Source organism: Capricornis sumatraensis, chromosome 23 (genome assembly GCF_032405125.1).
Source record: "Capricornis sumatraensis isolate serow.1 chromosome 23, serow.2, whole genome shotgun sequence".
NCBI classification, from domain to species: Eukaryota; Metazoa; Chordata; class Mammalia; order Artiodactyla; family Bovidae; genus Capricornis; species Capricornis sumatraensis.
The window spans coordinates 797,760-812,419 of record NC_091091.1 but is presented as its reverse complement, the minus strand read 5'-3'; the positions used below and the strand labels follow the sequence as shown (position 1 = coordinate 812,419).

The following is a 14,660-nucleotide window of genomic DNA, read 5'->3' as shown; positions in this document are numbered from 1 at the left end:
TGTTTCCATGTCCTGGCTATTATAAACAGTGCTGCGATGAACATTGGGGTACATGTGTCTCTTTCAATTCTGGTTTCCTCGGTGTGTATGCCCAGCAGTGGGATTGCTGGGTCATAAGGTAGTTCTATTTGCAATTTTTTAAGGAATCTCCACACTGTTCTCCATAGTGGCTGTACTAGTTTGCATTCCCACCAACAGTGTAGGAGGGTTCCCTTTTCTCCACACCCTCTCCAGCATTTATTGCTTGCAGATTTTTGGATCGCAGCCATTCTGACTGGTGTGAAGTGGTATAAAGATGGCGGAGGAATAGGACGGGAAGACCACTTTCTCCCTCACAAATTCCTCAAGAGAACATTTCAACGCTGAGCAAACTCCACAAAACAACTTCTGTAGGCTGGCAGAGGACATCAGGCAACCAGAAAAGCAGACCATTGTCTTCAAAAACAGGTAGGAAAAAATATAAAAGACGAAAAAGGAGACAAAGGAGGTGGGGAGGGAGCTCCGTCCCGGGAAGGGAATTTTAAGAAGAGAGGTTTCCAAACACCAGGAAACACTCTCCCTGCCGAGTCTGTGGCGAGTCTTGGAAACACAGAGGGCAACATAACAGGAAGGAAAAATAAAGAAATAATTAAAACCAAGAGATTACAAGCCCAACAGTAACTCCCCCAGCGGAAAAGCAGCACAGACGCCTGCATCCGCCATTGGGAAGTGGGGGCAGGGCAGGGACGCGCGGGAGGCACGGGCTGCAGTGCTTTGTAAGAATCGGGCAGGAACGCCCCATGCGCAACCAGAACGATCTAACTTGGGCTAGCAAACCAGCCTGTGGGATAGCTACCGCACGAAAAGCTCGAACATAAGACACCGCCAGGACCGAGCACAGAACGAAGGACGGAACGGAAAAGCCGGCTGCAGACCATCCCCCGCCGGGGATAGGCAGCCAGAGCCGTAAGGACTGGAAAGGGGCAATTGCAGACCCGGAGAGACTTTACCTACCTAACTGCAAGCAGGCTTCTTTGCTAAGACTTCTGGGGGTGCTGGACAGTCACCATCTGCCTCACGGGGGCCGCCAGCGGTCCACCCAGAAAGCTGAGCAGCAGCGGCAGAAAAGGTGACAAACCGCGGCGATCGCGCTCGCCAAACTCCTGAGCTACTCGGACCTGGGAAGGGCACAAAGCGCAGTCCCAGCCGAATCTGTGCCTCTGAGGGCTGCCTGAGCGCCGAACCTGAGCGGCTTGGACCGGGGAAGTACACGCAGCCTAGGGCCGGCCCCAGCTGTAGCTCTTGACAGTCCTCTGATGTTCCCCTCCTAACCTTGTCGAGAAAGTTAAGGAAGTGCAGTTTATTTAAAATGTTGTGTTTAATTTCTGTTATATAGCAAACTGACTCAGATATATATATATATATATGCATATATATATATGTTCATCTTAATATTCTTTCCCATTTGATTTATCTCAGATACTGAGAATAGTTCCCTGTGCTATCCTATAGGACCGTATTGTTTATCCATTTATTTATATATACTTTTCATCTGTTAACCCAAAGTCCCAGTCCTTCCCTCCCCTACCTCTCCTCTCCGTTGACAACCACAAGTCTGTACTCTGTATCTAAGTTGATTTTGGTTATTAGCTATGTGAATTTGTGTCATATTTTAGATTCCACGTATAAGTGAGAGTATATGATATTTGTCTTTCTCTTTCTGACTTCACTTATAATCTGGGTCCATCCATGTTGCTGCAGATGGCATTATTGCATTCTTTTTTATGGCTGAGTAGTCTTCCGTTGTATACACACCACATCTTTATCCATTTATCTGTCAATGGACCTTTAGGTAGTGTCCATGTTTGGCTCCTGTAAACAGAGCTATCCGTGGATGTTCAGGCTGTCTCCATGTCTTTGCTGTTGTGAATAAAGATGCTGTGAACACAGAGGTGCAGGCATCTTCTTGAATTATAGTTGTGTCTGGGTTTATGCCCAGGAGTGGGATTGCTGGATCATACGGTAACTCTATTTTTAGTTTTTTGTGGAACTTCTATACTGTTTTCCATAGTGACTGCACAAATGTATATTTCCACCAACAATGTAAGCGAGTTCCCTTTTTTTCACATGCTCTCCAGCATTTATTGTTTGTGGACTTTTGTATGATGGTCATTCTGACTAGTATGAGGTGATACCTTGTTTTGGTTTTGATTTGCATCTCTGTAATAATTAGCGCTGATGAGCATCTTTTCATGTGTCTGTTAGCCATATGTTTGTCTTCTCTGGGAAAATGTCTATTAAGGTCTTCTGCCCACTTTTCAATTGGATTGGTTGTTTATTTGTTACTGAATTGTAGAAGCAATCTGTTTATTTTGGAAGCTAAGCCCTTGTTGGTTGTATCATTTGCAAATGTTTTCTACCAGTCTATAGGATTAGACCTGAGTTTTGAATCATGACTCTGCCATGTATTATATATGTCATATGGGACAAAGCTTTCTCAGTGTCATCTTCAACGTCCATACAAACAACAGGATCAATAATCCTTCCCTTCCAAAATTGTGTGGACCTTGGCAAGTTTGCTCAAAATAGGCACTCAAAAATGAAAGAAAATATTTCTAAGTAAGTTGGGTCACCCAACCAGAGGCAAAATTTGTCACCTTTAAATGAATTTTCTTATTAGGTCATGTTATCTTAATAACCTATGGGAAATGTTAAAAGACTAGAATTTGTCGGAACAAACACATTTTTGCATGCTTCTGGGAAAGTAAGTCAGATAAATAAATGAACCATCTGATCTGACACTTCAGCTCTGAAATGGGGCAGAAGAGAGTTTAAAAAGTTTTTTGGACTTAGAATCAATGCTTTGAAAGGCACTTAACCAACTGTAAATACATAAACCCCTTTTGGGAGGGCAAGCTGGTCGTATCTTCAGAAGCCTTAGAAATACCATAAACTTTGAGTAGTAAGTCTATTCCAAGAAATCCATCCCAGAGAAACCAACAATCAGAGATACTCAGTCAAAAACTTACATATAATACTGTTTATAATTTTTTTTAATAATAATGAAAAATTGGATGCAATTTAAGTGTCTAACAATAGGAGATTAGTTAAATATGTGGTATTTTTTCTTTAAAATAATCTATTATGAAGCCATTAAAATGTATTTTCAAGTAATGTTTGATGACATAGAAAATGCTCAAATATAAATTTAAGTGAAAAAGGAGAATATAAAGCTAAATTTACAATGTGATGCCAATTTTGTAAAATTGAATATTTAACATAATTATTTTTATTCAACTTAAAAGGAATCAACCAAAATATTGTCACAGCATAAACAGTTAAGACAAATGAATTTCAAATTTAAAATACCATTCCATCTCTTTTCTCTATATCTGTCTTCAGCTCGGGTTAATAATCATGAGCATAGTATGACACAGGCCATATTTTCGTTCATGTTTTGTTTTCCTCCAAATTCTGACATAAGAATATATAACATTTATTGACAAAAAAATCATATGTTTCCTTTAGATTTAACTACAGAGGGACTGCAGTTTAAGACATTGCCTTTTCTTTTGCACCACTGCCTTTATAAAATGTGGGCCCTTTTTGGCAAATGTTTGGATGAGCGCACCACATGCGTTAGCTTTGTACATTGTCTGAATTATCCAAAAGGAAAGAGAATGTTGTAATGAAATTTGCATATCTAACCAGTTAGTTAAGGGAATTTAATGGGCATCCATTTTCAAGGAGATTGCAGAAAACCTACCAGGACATAACAAAAGTAAGTGAAGACGCAGTAATTAGATGTTTTTAGTCATCCTCAGGAAAAAAAAAGTATTTGCAGGTGGCCTCTACTCAAAGCCAGCCCTGCCAAATGTTGTGGAATCCTATCTCAGGCAAAAGGAAATCAAGAGAGAGTTGTAGGAAAAATCTGGACACATTGCTTCCCTGAACTCTGTAACACATTAGGGCCCAAGCAGTAATCCTTCGGGACCCTTCCAGTCAATTATTAAAGAGAATAAATAGACATCATTCATTCCTCTAGACTTGTACCATCTACTGATAAAGAAATTGTGGGCTGCTTTTATCAATGAGAGAACTGTGCACTTGGACCAGCAATTCCTGCCAGGACCATGGCTATTCCTAATAGAGAAGTACCAAGAAGCACTATGCCTGAAAGAGACTTGATATTTTCTTCAGCACGTGTGAGATACCCACTAGGTGCTCCTAGATAAAATGTGGAGAGAGGTCATCTGTATGCAGTTGGAGTTTCTGAGTGAAAACGAGAGAGACAGCCAGAGAAATAAAATATATTTTGGTCCTATTTCCGTGGAAGCTATTTATTTTCAGATCAAAAGCTCAAGTTGTTTACCAAATCAAGATTTTCACACTCTTCCACCTGTGGGGGCAGTGAGCTAGATCAAAGTCCTCAGGACTGATCCAGAGTAAAACTGATGCTGAATTGGATTTATGAGGAATGTTGCAGTGAATAAAATGGAAATGGAACACCAGAGTATTAGTCCCAATACTGTACAGAATTGTAAGAATGGGTGGTATGTTTCAACATACTCACAAATATATACTGCTGATTTCTGTTGTTCTAAAGTATTTGCTATAATATCTGATTAACTCAATATACCATTAAGGTTCATATGACCCAGTTTTAGTTTATTAATTATTTTGGAATAACTCTATTTGCAAGTATTAATATTTCTTGACTTTTATTCTTTCTTTCTCTTTATTCCAAAAAATAAAGAGAAAGATACACCTATTTTTATGAAACTAGAATAAAACTCTGTTTTGTAATAATCATTTGAATCCATTGGAACCTTTAACATATTTGAGATACGAGTTCTTAGTGATTTCATCTTTCTCTGTTTCTTGAAACATTTGCTATTTAATCATCCTAGGAATTATTTTCTCATTCAGTTCAGTTCAGTTCAGTCGCTCAGTCGTGTCCGACTCTTTGCGACCCCATGAATCGCAGCACGCCAGGCCTCCCTGTCCATCACCAACTCCCGGAGTTCACTCAGACTCACGTCCATCGAGTCCGTGATGCCATCCAGCCATCTCGTCCTCAGTCGTCCCCTTCTTCTCCTGCCCCCAGTCTCTCCCAGCATCAGAGTCTTTTCCAATGAGTCAACTTACTTATCAATTATTCCCAGATATACTTTAAAAAAATTATAAACAAACACAAGAGTAATTAAGGAACCTAGAAGGATAGTAAATTATTAAAATAAACTATCACTACTGTTTCATGCTTCAGGTTCTCTTTTTGAGAAGATATAAAAGGGGACTGGAGACATCATCTTTGTACTCCACTCTTTTGTGGAATGTAACTTTGAACTCATAATTTCTCATACTCTGTCCATAATGGCAAATTGAAGAAAACTGTAAGAGGAAGATATTTCACAACTGCGAGATGATTCAGAATCCTAATGCAGACAGATTAGGAACATTCTATAATCTGACAGTGAAATTCATTTCATAAGCAAAAATTTCAGACATTCAGATTATGATGTCCTGGATAAATTTTCTCAAATTCAAAAATCAATAATGATCCAAAATAAAATTTTAAGGATGAAAAAGATATTTGGTTTCCTCATAGTTAACTGTTAACACAGAAAGCACATTACCATCTATATTTGTGAGAAAAACAAGACCATTCCATTTTATTTAAAAGATGTGTGACACCCTTCTTTCACCTGTTATGATATCTCTGCACCAAACTTACCTGATACAGTTTGTAATCAGCAAATGCTGAAGACAGATGTGTAAGAAAAGGTGATTGGGGGAGAAAGTCATGAGGAAATTTAAAAACTCATTGATCATTCTAAATTGTGTTTATAGATGTAAAACTGAAAATGGTCTTAAGTATAGAGCAAAGAAGATACAACCAAAATTATATCATCCAAGAGACTGAAAAATTGCTTTTAAGTGTTGCATTTTGATGATGCAAATTCAGTAAGAACCAGGATTAATGATCAGCTAGAACCTATTCAATATGTATTTGAAATACAGAATATGTACTACAGAATGGATACATCCCAGGTTCATGCCTGACTGCTGATGGGCAGTTAGTTGCATTTAAAAGATATTTTCCATTTTAGGCATATATAACATTAAAATCATGAAAGTATAAATTATAAATCTGCGTTTACTATATTCAGATTTTCATTAAAATTTCTAAATGATTTTCACTATCTACTTTTACTGATTTTATCTTTTGGTAAATAAAATATTACACAAATATAAATTAGTAAAGAGAGTACATTGGGTCCAGATGTTAAATGGCACTGGCTATTTTTCCTGGCATATGAGAGCAAGGCTTTAGCATGTGGACTAGAAGTAGTTAGGTTCTTGAACTGGACCCAGGTGTGATGTTGAAGCAGGAATATTTTGTGGCACAGTTCTGGGAGTTAGTTTAAAACAAGGCACATGTGGTAAAAATAAATTTTGGGACCAAAAGTACAATTAAATAAAAAGTGCTAATGTCTTCAGACAAACACAGCAGTAGATTTCTTAGCCAATCCTCCTCTGTCCTCCTCTGCTTCCCTTTCTTTTTGCTTCTATCTTCTCCTTCTTTTCCCTCCCAGTCTCTTCCTCCCACTTCTCTTGTGAGTCTGGGTTAATTTAGGAACTGCTGAAAGAACATCTAAATGGCTGTCCTTACTTTATTCTAATTATGGATCAGGAGAAAAAAGTGTTGCTGTCTTTCAAGGAAAGCCAATCCACTGAACTCTTCCAGTTTTTTTTTTTTTTTTCTTTTCTCCCAAACCCAAGGGATTTACATGCTCTCAGAGAAAAGATTCTAAATAAGGAATAATGATCTGAATCTCAACTAGTATGGTTTGTAGGACAGCCTTTTCATAATCTCGATTGCTGCAAATGAATGATTTAGTCTGTATATTTATTGAGCAGCTACTATATGCCAGACACTGGGAATAATTTTTAAAAAAGACATAATCCTGTCTCTCAAAGAGAAATGCGTTCAAACAGTAAACAATTGCCATAATTTGAGGGCAAAGCCAGCCAGGCGTGCTGCAGTCCACGGGATCTCAAAGAGACAGAGACAACCAAGCAACTGAACAACAACAGGAAAAGCAAGCAAAGAGAGGAGCAAAGAGAAAATCAAAGACGAGTTTACTTTCCCAGAAGCCTGTTGAAGAAATACAAACAAAACGCATCCTGAGTTTAAGCTTTAATTTCACAGCTTTCCCTATCTGATTTGCTTATTTTATAAGTAAGCCAACAAGATTTGTGTACTCAGTGACAACACACTGTCTCACAGAACTAACATAGATTTTATTTTCCTAAGAATTTTTACCCTTCCCTTTGTTTCAAGGTGTATGGAAAAGAAGAGTCCCTTTGGTAAGCCAGCCCAGTGAGAAAGATGCCTTATCTTTGGACTAACCTTTTGCCCAAATAAACTAATGTTTCTTGCCAGTGGCCTAAATCTCTGTCTAAAAGGTCCATAATGTCATAAAATGGATTTTTTTTTTGTTTTTTTTTTTTTTTGCTCAGCTCACCCACCAGGGTAGTAAAAAATAAAATAAAATCTATATCCAAATACACACAATAAATTTCCATTGCTCTAGGGGCAAAATAAAAGCACTTCCATTTCCTTTTTATTCTGGATCACAGACCTGACTGTTTCTTTTACCCCCTCTCAAATGAACTTCCAACCTTCAAGGTCATTTTCTTTTTAAAAGTTATCCTAGTAACATCTAGAATAGCTCTCTCTGGGAATACCTTTTTATTTTCCCCCTCTCACTTAATTTGCCTCTTATGCACCTTTCTCTCAGGTCCCATATTTTCAGTAATGCTGATTGGGCAACTATTTACTTTTTGCTTGAGTTTGAAAAGCACATCAACAGGCACATAAATGTGTTTTGGATCTCATCCATGTAGAAATATTACTGGTAACTTGATGAATCTGTAAGTAATTTTACAAAAATGTTTAGTGAGTTTTGCCAAGGACGTCTGACCCCCGGCATTGCTCCACTGATGTAAGTTTTTGAGTGCTTGGCCTGTTGTGATCAGTACCAGCTGTTCATGCTTCAGTTGTACACATCAGATGTTAAGTGAAGGAGAAAAGACAGCATATTCTGACTTAGGCTTGAAAGTTTGTGAGCTAGGACAGAAATAAGACTGCAGTTGAAAGCGAAGCATGTCTTTCATGCTTCATGTTAGGTTCAGTTGTACCTTCAGTTCAGTTCAGTTCAGTCGCTCAGTCGTGTCTGACTCTTTGCAACCCCGTGAATTGCAGCACGCCAGGCCTCCCTGTCCATCACCATCTCCCAGAGTTCACCCAAACTCTTGTCCATCCAGTCGGTGATGCCATCCAGCCATCTTATCCACTGTTGTCCCCTTCTCCTCCTGCCTCCAATCCCTCCCAGTATCAGAGTCAGTTCTTCGCATGAGGTGGCCAAAGTATTGGAGTTTCAGCTTTAGCATCAGTCCTTCCAATGAACACCCAGGGCTGATCTCCTTTAGGATGGACTGGTTGGTTCTCCTTGCAATCCAAGGGACTCTCAGTTGTACCTTCAGTTCAGTTCAGTCGCTCAGTCGTGTCCATCTCTTTGCGACCCCATGAATCGCAGCATGCCAGGCCTCCCTGTCCATCACCAACTCCCGGAGTTCACTCAGACTCACGTCCATCAAGTCAGTGGTGCCATCCAGCCATCTCATCATCCTCTGCCGTCCCCTTCTCCTCCTGCCTCCAATCCCTCCCAGCATCAGAGTCTTTTCCAATGAGTCTTAGCATAATTAAAAATCTCTCTCAATCAGATGCTGCATAGAGCAGATAGAGTATCTCTAACAAAGAATAAAGATTCATTAAAATAGTTTTGTTTGATAAAGATTTAAAAAACTGTTTGATTTTTTGTACAGACTTCTTCACAGACTTCCAAGGAAGAAAATAAAAACAATAAAATATTGATAATGTATTGTGATTTCCTTAGAGAGCAGTAAGAAATCTATTTCAGGACACATTTCAGTAGGAGTTAAAATTATTTAGGTTTTTAAATTTTTTGCTTTGAAAGACCATGAGGTTAGTGAAAGCATGGGATATTTTAAGTATATTTACATCCAGCCTAAATGCCAACACAGAGATGCCCCTTTAGTTCAGTTCAGTTCAGTCACTCAGTCGTGTCCGACTCTTTGTGACCCCATGAATTTATAAAAGTGGAAGTACGTATTCTTCCACTTTTAAATACTTTCTTCCACTTTTACATACATTTCTTCCACTATTACATACATTATTCCACAAATACATACATAATGGAATGTATGTATTTCATTACATCTAAACACATACTGCCTAGGGCGTGGCTCCCAGTATCATAACATACGTTTAAGGTTTAGGGCCAGGCATAGTTGTTAAAAACTAGTATTGAGAGAGTGTTAGTTAAAGCTTTGGAGTAGAATGTCCATCAGACCAAACAAAACAATAGCCTTATTGACAGTAACCAAAAAGTGGAAATGACCCAAATGATGAACCTCACTGATTAATGGAGAAGTAAACAGTGGTATATCCATACAAAGGGAAAGTATTCAGCCACTAAAGGGAATGAAGTGATACTTGCTACAGTGTGGATGAATTTTACAAATTGTTGTTGTTGTTGTTCAGTCGCTATGTCCTACCTAACAAACTGCAGAATGCCAGGCTTCCCTGTCTTTCACTATCTTTCAGAGTTTGCTCAAACTCATGTCCATTGAGTTGGTGATACTATCTAACCCTCTCATTCTCTGCTGTCCCCTATTTTTTCCTTCCGTCTTTTGGAGAATCAGGGTTTTTTCCAATGAGTCAACGCTTGGCATCAGGTGGCCAAGGTATTGGAGCTTCAGCTTCAGCATCAGTCCTTCTAGTGAGTATGTATTCAAGGGTGATTTCCTTTAGGATTAACTGGTTTGATCTCCTTGCTGTCCGAAGTAAAAGTGAAAGTCATTCCGTTGTATCTGACTTTATAGTCCATGGGATTCTCTGGTCACAGAATACTGGAGTGGGTAGCCATTCCCTTCTCCAAGGGATCTTCCCAACCCTGGGATCGAACTGAGATCTCCCACATTGCAGGTGGATTCTTTACCTACTGAACCACCAGGGAAGCCTTGCTTGCTGTCCAAGGGACTCTCGGGAGTCTTCTCTGGCACCACTATCCAAAAGCATCAGTTCTTCCTTGCTCAGCCTTCTTTATGGTCTGACTCTCACATCTGAACATCACTACTTGAAAAACCATTTTTCTGACTATGCAAACAATGTCGGCCATGTGATATCTCTGCTTTTTAATATGCTGTCTAGATTTGTCGTAGTTTTCCTTCAAAGGATCAATTGTCTTAATTTCATGGCCACAGTCACCATCTGCAGTGGTTTTCAAGCCCAAGAAAATAAAATCTGTCACTGTTTCCACTTTTCCCTCTTCTATTTGCCATGAATTGATAGGACTGGAAGCCATGATCTTAGTTTTTTGAATGTTGACTTTTAAGCAAGTTTTATCACTCACCTCTTTCACCCTCAAGAAAAGGTTCTCTAGTTTATCTTCACCTCCTGCCATTAGAGTGGTATTATCTGCATATCTGATGTTGTTCATATTTCTTCCAGCAGTCTTGATTCCAGCTTGTGATTCACCCAGCCCAGCATTTTACATGATGTACTCTGCGTAGAAGTTAAATAACCAGGGTGGCAACAACCCAGTCTGTTGTTCCGTGTACAGTTCTAACTGTTGCTGCTTGACCTATATACAGGTTTCTCAAGGGACAGGTAAGATGGTCTGGTATTCACATCTCTGTAAGAGTTTTCCACAGTTTTTTGTGATCCACACAGTCAAAAGATTTAGCATAGTTGGTGAAACAGAAGTAGATGTTTTTCTGGAATTCTCTTGCTTTTTCTAAGATTAGTGAAAGTTGGCAATTTGATCTCTGCTTCCTCTGCCTGTTATAAACCCAGTTTGTACATCTGAAACTTCTAGGTTCACATACTGCTGACGCCTAGCTTGAAGGATTTTGAGCATAACCTTGTTAGCAGGTGAAATGAGTGCAATTGTACAGTAGTTTGAACATTGTTTGGCACTACCCTTCTTTGAAATTGGAATGAAAACTGACCTTGTCTAGTCTTGTGGCCACTGATGAGTTTTCCAAATTTGCTGACATATGGAGTATAGCACTTTAACAGAATCATCCTTTAGAATTTAAATAGTTCGGCTGAAATTCCATCACCTCCTCTGTGTTCATAGTAATGCCTCCTGGGGCCCACTTGAATTCACACTCCAAAATTTCTGACTCTAGGTGAGTGATCACACCATTGTGGTTATCTGGGTCATTAAGACCTTTTTGTATACTTCTTCTATGTATTCTTCAGTTCAGTTGCTCAGTTGTGTCTGACTCTTTGCGAACCCATAGACTGCAGAACACCAGGCCTCCCTGTCCATCACCAAGTCCCAGAGCTTACTCAAACTCAGGTCCATTGAGTCGGTGATACCATCCAGCCATCTCATCTTCTATCGTCCCCTTGTCCTCCCAGCCATCTCATCTTCTATCGTCCCCTTGTCCTCAATCTTTCCCAGCATCAGAGTCTTCTCCAATGAGTCAGTTCTTCCCATCAGGTGGCCAAAGTACGGGAGTTTCAGCTTCAGCATCAGTCTTTTCAATGAATGTTCAGGACTGATTTCCTTTAGGAAGAACTGGTTGGATCTCCTTGCAGTCCAAGGGACTCTCAAGAGTCTTCTCCAGCAACATAGTTCAAAAGCATAAGTTCTTTGGGGCTCAGCTTTCTTGCAACCTCTTAATATTCTCTTCTGCTTCTCTTAGGTCCTTATTGTTCCTGTTCTTTACTGTGCCCGTCCTTGCATGAAATGTTCCCTTGATAGCTCCAGTTTTCTTGAAAAGATCTCTAGTCTTTCCCATTCTGTTATTTTTGTTTTCTTCTACTTCTTTGCATTGTTCATTTAAGAAGGGCTTTTTATTTCTCCTTGCTTTTCTCTGGAACTGTATTCAGTTGGATATATTTTTTCCCTTTCTCCTTTGCCTTTCACTTCTCTTCTTTTCTCAGCCATTTGTAAAGGCTCCTCAGACAACCACTTTACCTTCTTGTAATTCTTTTTCTTTGGGATGGTTTTGCTCACCACCTCCTGTACAGTGTTATGAACCTCCGTCCATAGTTCTTCAGGCACTCTGTCTACCAGATATAATCCCTTGAATCTATTCATCACCTTCACTGTATAATCATAAATGATTAGATTAGGTCATACATGAGTGACCTAGTGGTTTCTTGTACTTTCTTCAATTTAAGCATGATTTTTGCAATAAGGAGCTCGTGACCTGAGCTAAGTGAAAGAAACAGGACATAAAAGATCACATATGTGAAGATTTCATATATTTGAGATGTGCAAAATAGATAATTCCACATAGACAGAAAATGGAATGAAGAGTGACTCTCGATGGGAATAGTATCTCTTTTTTAGTCCCTAAGTTGTGTCGACTCTTTCATGATCCCATGGACTGTATGTAGCCCTCAGGGTCCTCTGTACATGGGATTTCCCAGGTAAAAATACTGGTGTGGGTTTCCATTTCCTTCTCTAGGGGATCTTCCCAACCATGACTCTTACATTGGCAGACATGTTATTTGCTACTGAGTCACCCAAGAAAGCCCCATTTGTTGGGAGACGATGAAAATGTGCTGGAACTAGATGGTGCTAACTGTTCAACTTTATAAATAAAGACCACTGAGTTAGATACTCATAAAGGGTAAATTTTAAGTGATGTGAATGATGTCTCAATTTCAAAAATTGTGAGTAAGGGAAAGCAAGCCAGCCTGTAATTTTGAGAGATGATATACATCTATTTCCTTTTTATGTGCTCTCTATTCTATCCCTCTGAAACTGTATATTAGAAAGTGTCATGGTATTATCCAGGTCTCTTAACATTTCTTTCACATTTTCCTTTTCTTTATCCTTCTCTGCTGCATTCTAGGTAGCCTTAGAAAAACGAATTTCCAGCTTACAAATTTTACTTTGTAAGTATGTCTTTTTTCTTGCTAGTCTATGTACTGAGATTTACCTTTTAACAATTATAGTTTTTCTCTTTTACCTGTTCTATTTTCTCTTTTAGATATTATATTTTCAATTTGTCTGGTCATTTTTTCTGTCTTTTGTTTTTTCAGTCATTGATTCAGTTCCTTCTTTTATTTCCTCAACAACAATAAACAAAATTTTCATGATCTCTATCTGATAATTACAGTATCTTCAAACTTTGTGAGTCTAATTCTTCAGTTTATTGCTTCTATCAACTCTCACTCATGGTACCTTTTTTCCCCGAGTATGTTCTTTGTGTATGTGTGTGTAGTAGAAGGTGGGCGATATTTTCTTTAGCATGTATGGTAAACTATGGGGGGTGATTTTAAACATTAATCCATTTCCAGAAAAGATTTGGTGTTGCTTCAGTTGTGTGCCTGAATAAACAAGCAATCCAAAACTTTAAAATTAAAAACCAGTTTGAATATATTCAGAATGCCCCAATGGCATCAGTTGTAACGTGAAACCTGTGCAAGAGCTAAATATGGCTGCAAACACTCAGAGACGATTTTTTCATTTCTTTAAAAAAGATTGTTTCTAGGAAGCCACCTGAGAGTTATTTTTTTCTTCCATGTTTCTCCTTTTTAAGATAATTTTTATTTTAGTGTAGAAAGAGGGGTCTCCTTTTAAAGATTCTGGCTTTATCTGGGGTTCCCTGATGGCTCACCAGGTAAAGAATCATCCTTCAGTGGAGGGGATACCGGAGAAGTGAGTTTGATTCCTGGGTCAGAAAGATCCCCTAGAGGAGGAAACAGCAACTTACTCCAGTATTCTTGTCTAGAGAATCTCATGGACAAGAGGATCCTGGTTGGCTACACTCCAAAGGCTCACAAAGAGTTGGACACAGCTGAGCACAGTACAATTATGAATTTATTTTTTATGAGACCTAATTTTTATATCCTGCTAAGAAAACATCATAAATTAAAATGAAGAATCTTATTTGTACAGAAATATATATTGCAGTTTTATTTTAAATATCCCCAAACTGGAACAACTCAAATACCAATCCACAAGAGAACAGGTAAACATACTGGGGTTTTTGTTTTTTTTTTTTTTTTTGAGAGAGAACACTACTTAACATTAATTTAAAAACTTAAGCTAACTGATCCTCAAAACAAAATTGATAAACCTCAAAACGTAGAGTGAAAAAAATCAGACCAATCAACTGAATCCAGGCCAAGTTAATCTAGAATAGTAAAAATCTAAATAGTAAATACAAAGGGGAAGTTAAGACTAGCCAGAGATAGAAGAAACAATATCTTTCTTAAAAATTTTCTTGTATCTTTTAGTGCGGTTGTATGTGTGTGTGTGTGTATGTGTGTGTGTGGGTGTATTTGAGAAAAATCACCAAGTTAAAGTCTGCATATTTCAGTTTATGTAGATTTTATCTCAATAAACCAATGAAGAATATGTGGAAGAAATAAACTAAATATTTGACAGTTTTGTAGATAAATGAAAGCAAAGTAGGGTCACTGATGCCCTAGAGAATCTTCAAGAAAATTAGAGATACCAAGGGAACTTTTCATGCAAAGATGGGCTCAATAAAGGGCAGATGGTACGGACTTAACAGAAGCAGAAGACATTAAGAAGAGGTGGCAAGAATATACAGAAGAA

General features: G+C 38.5%; 1 protein-coding gene across 2 annotated transcripts in view; it reads left to right on the top strand.

Moving 5' to 3' along the window:
• Positions 1-291: 291 nt before the first annotated feature.
• LOC138070199 (lysozyme C, kidney isozyme-like) overlaps positions 292-14,660 on the top strand; it is a 55,384-nt gene continuing 41,015 nt past the window's right edge. For both annotated transcript variants that reach the window (XM_068961345.1, XM_068961344.1), the window contains exon 1: positions 292-447. The gene's annotated coding sequence lies outside the window, so the exon portion shown is untranslated. The remainder of the gene's footprint in view (positions 448-14,660) is intronic.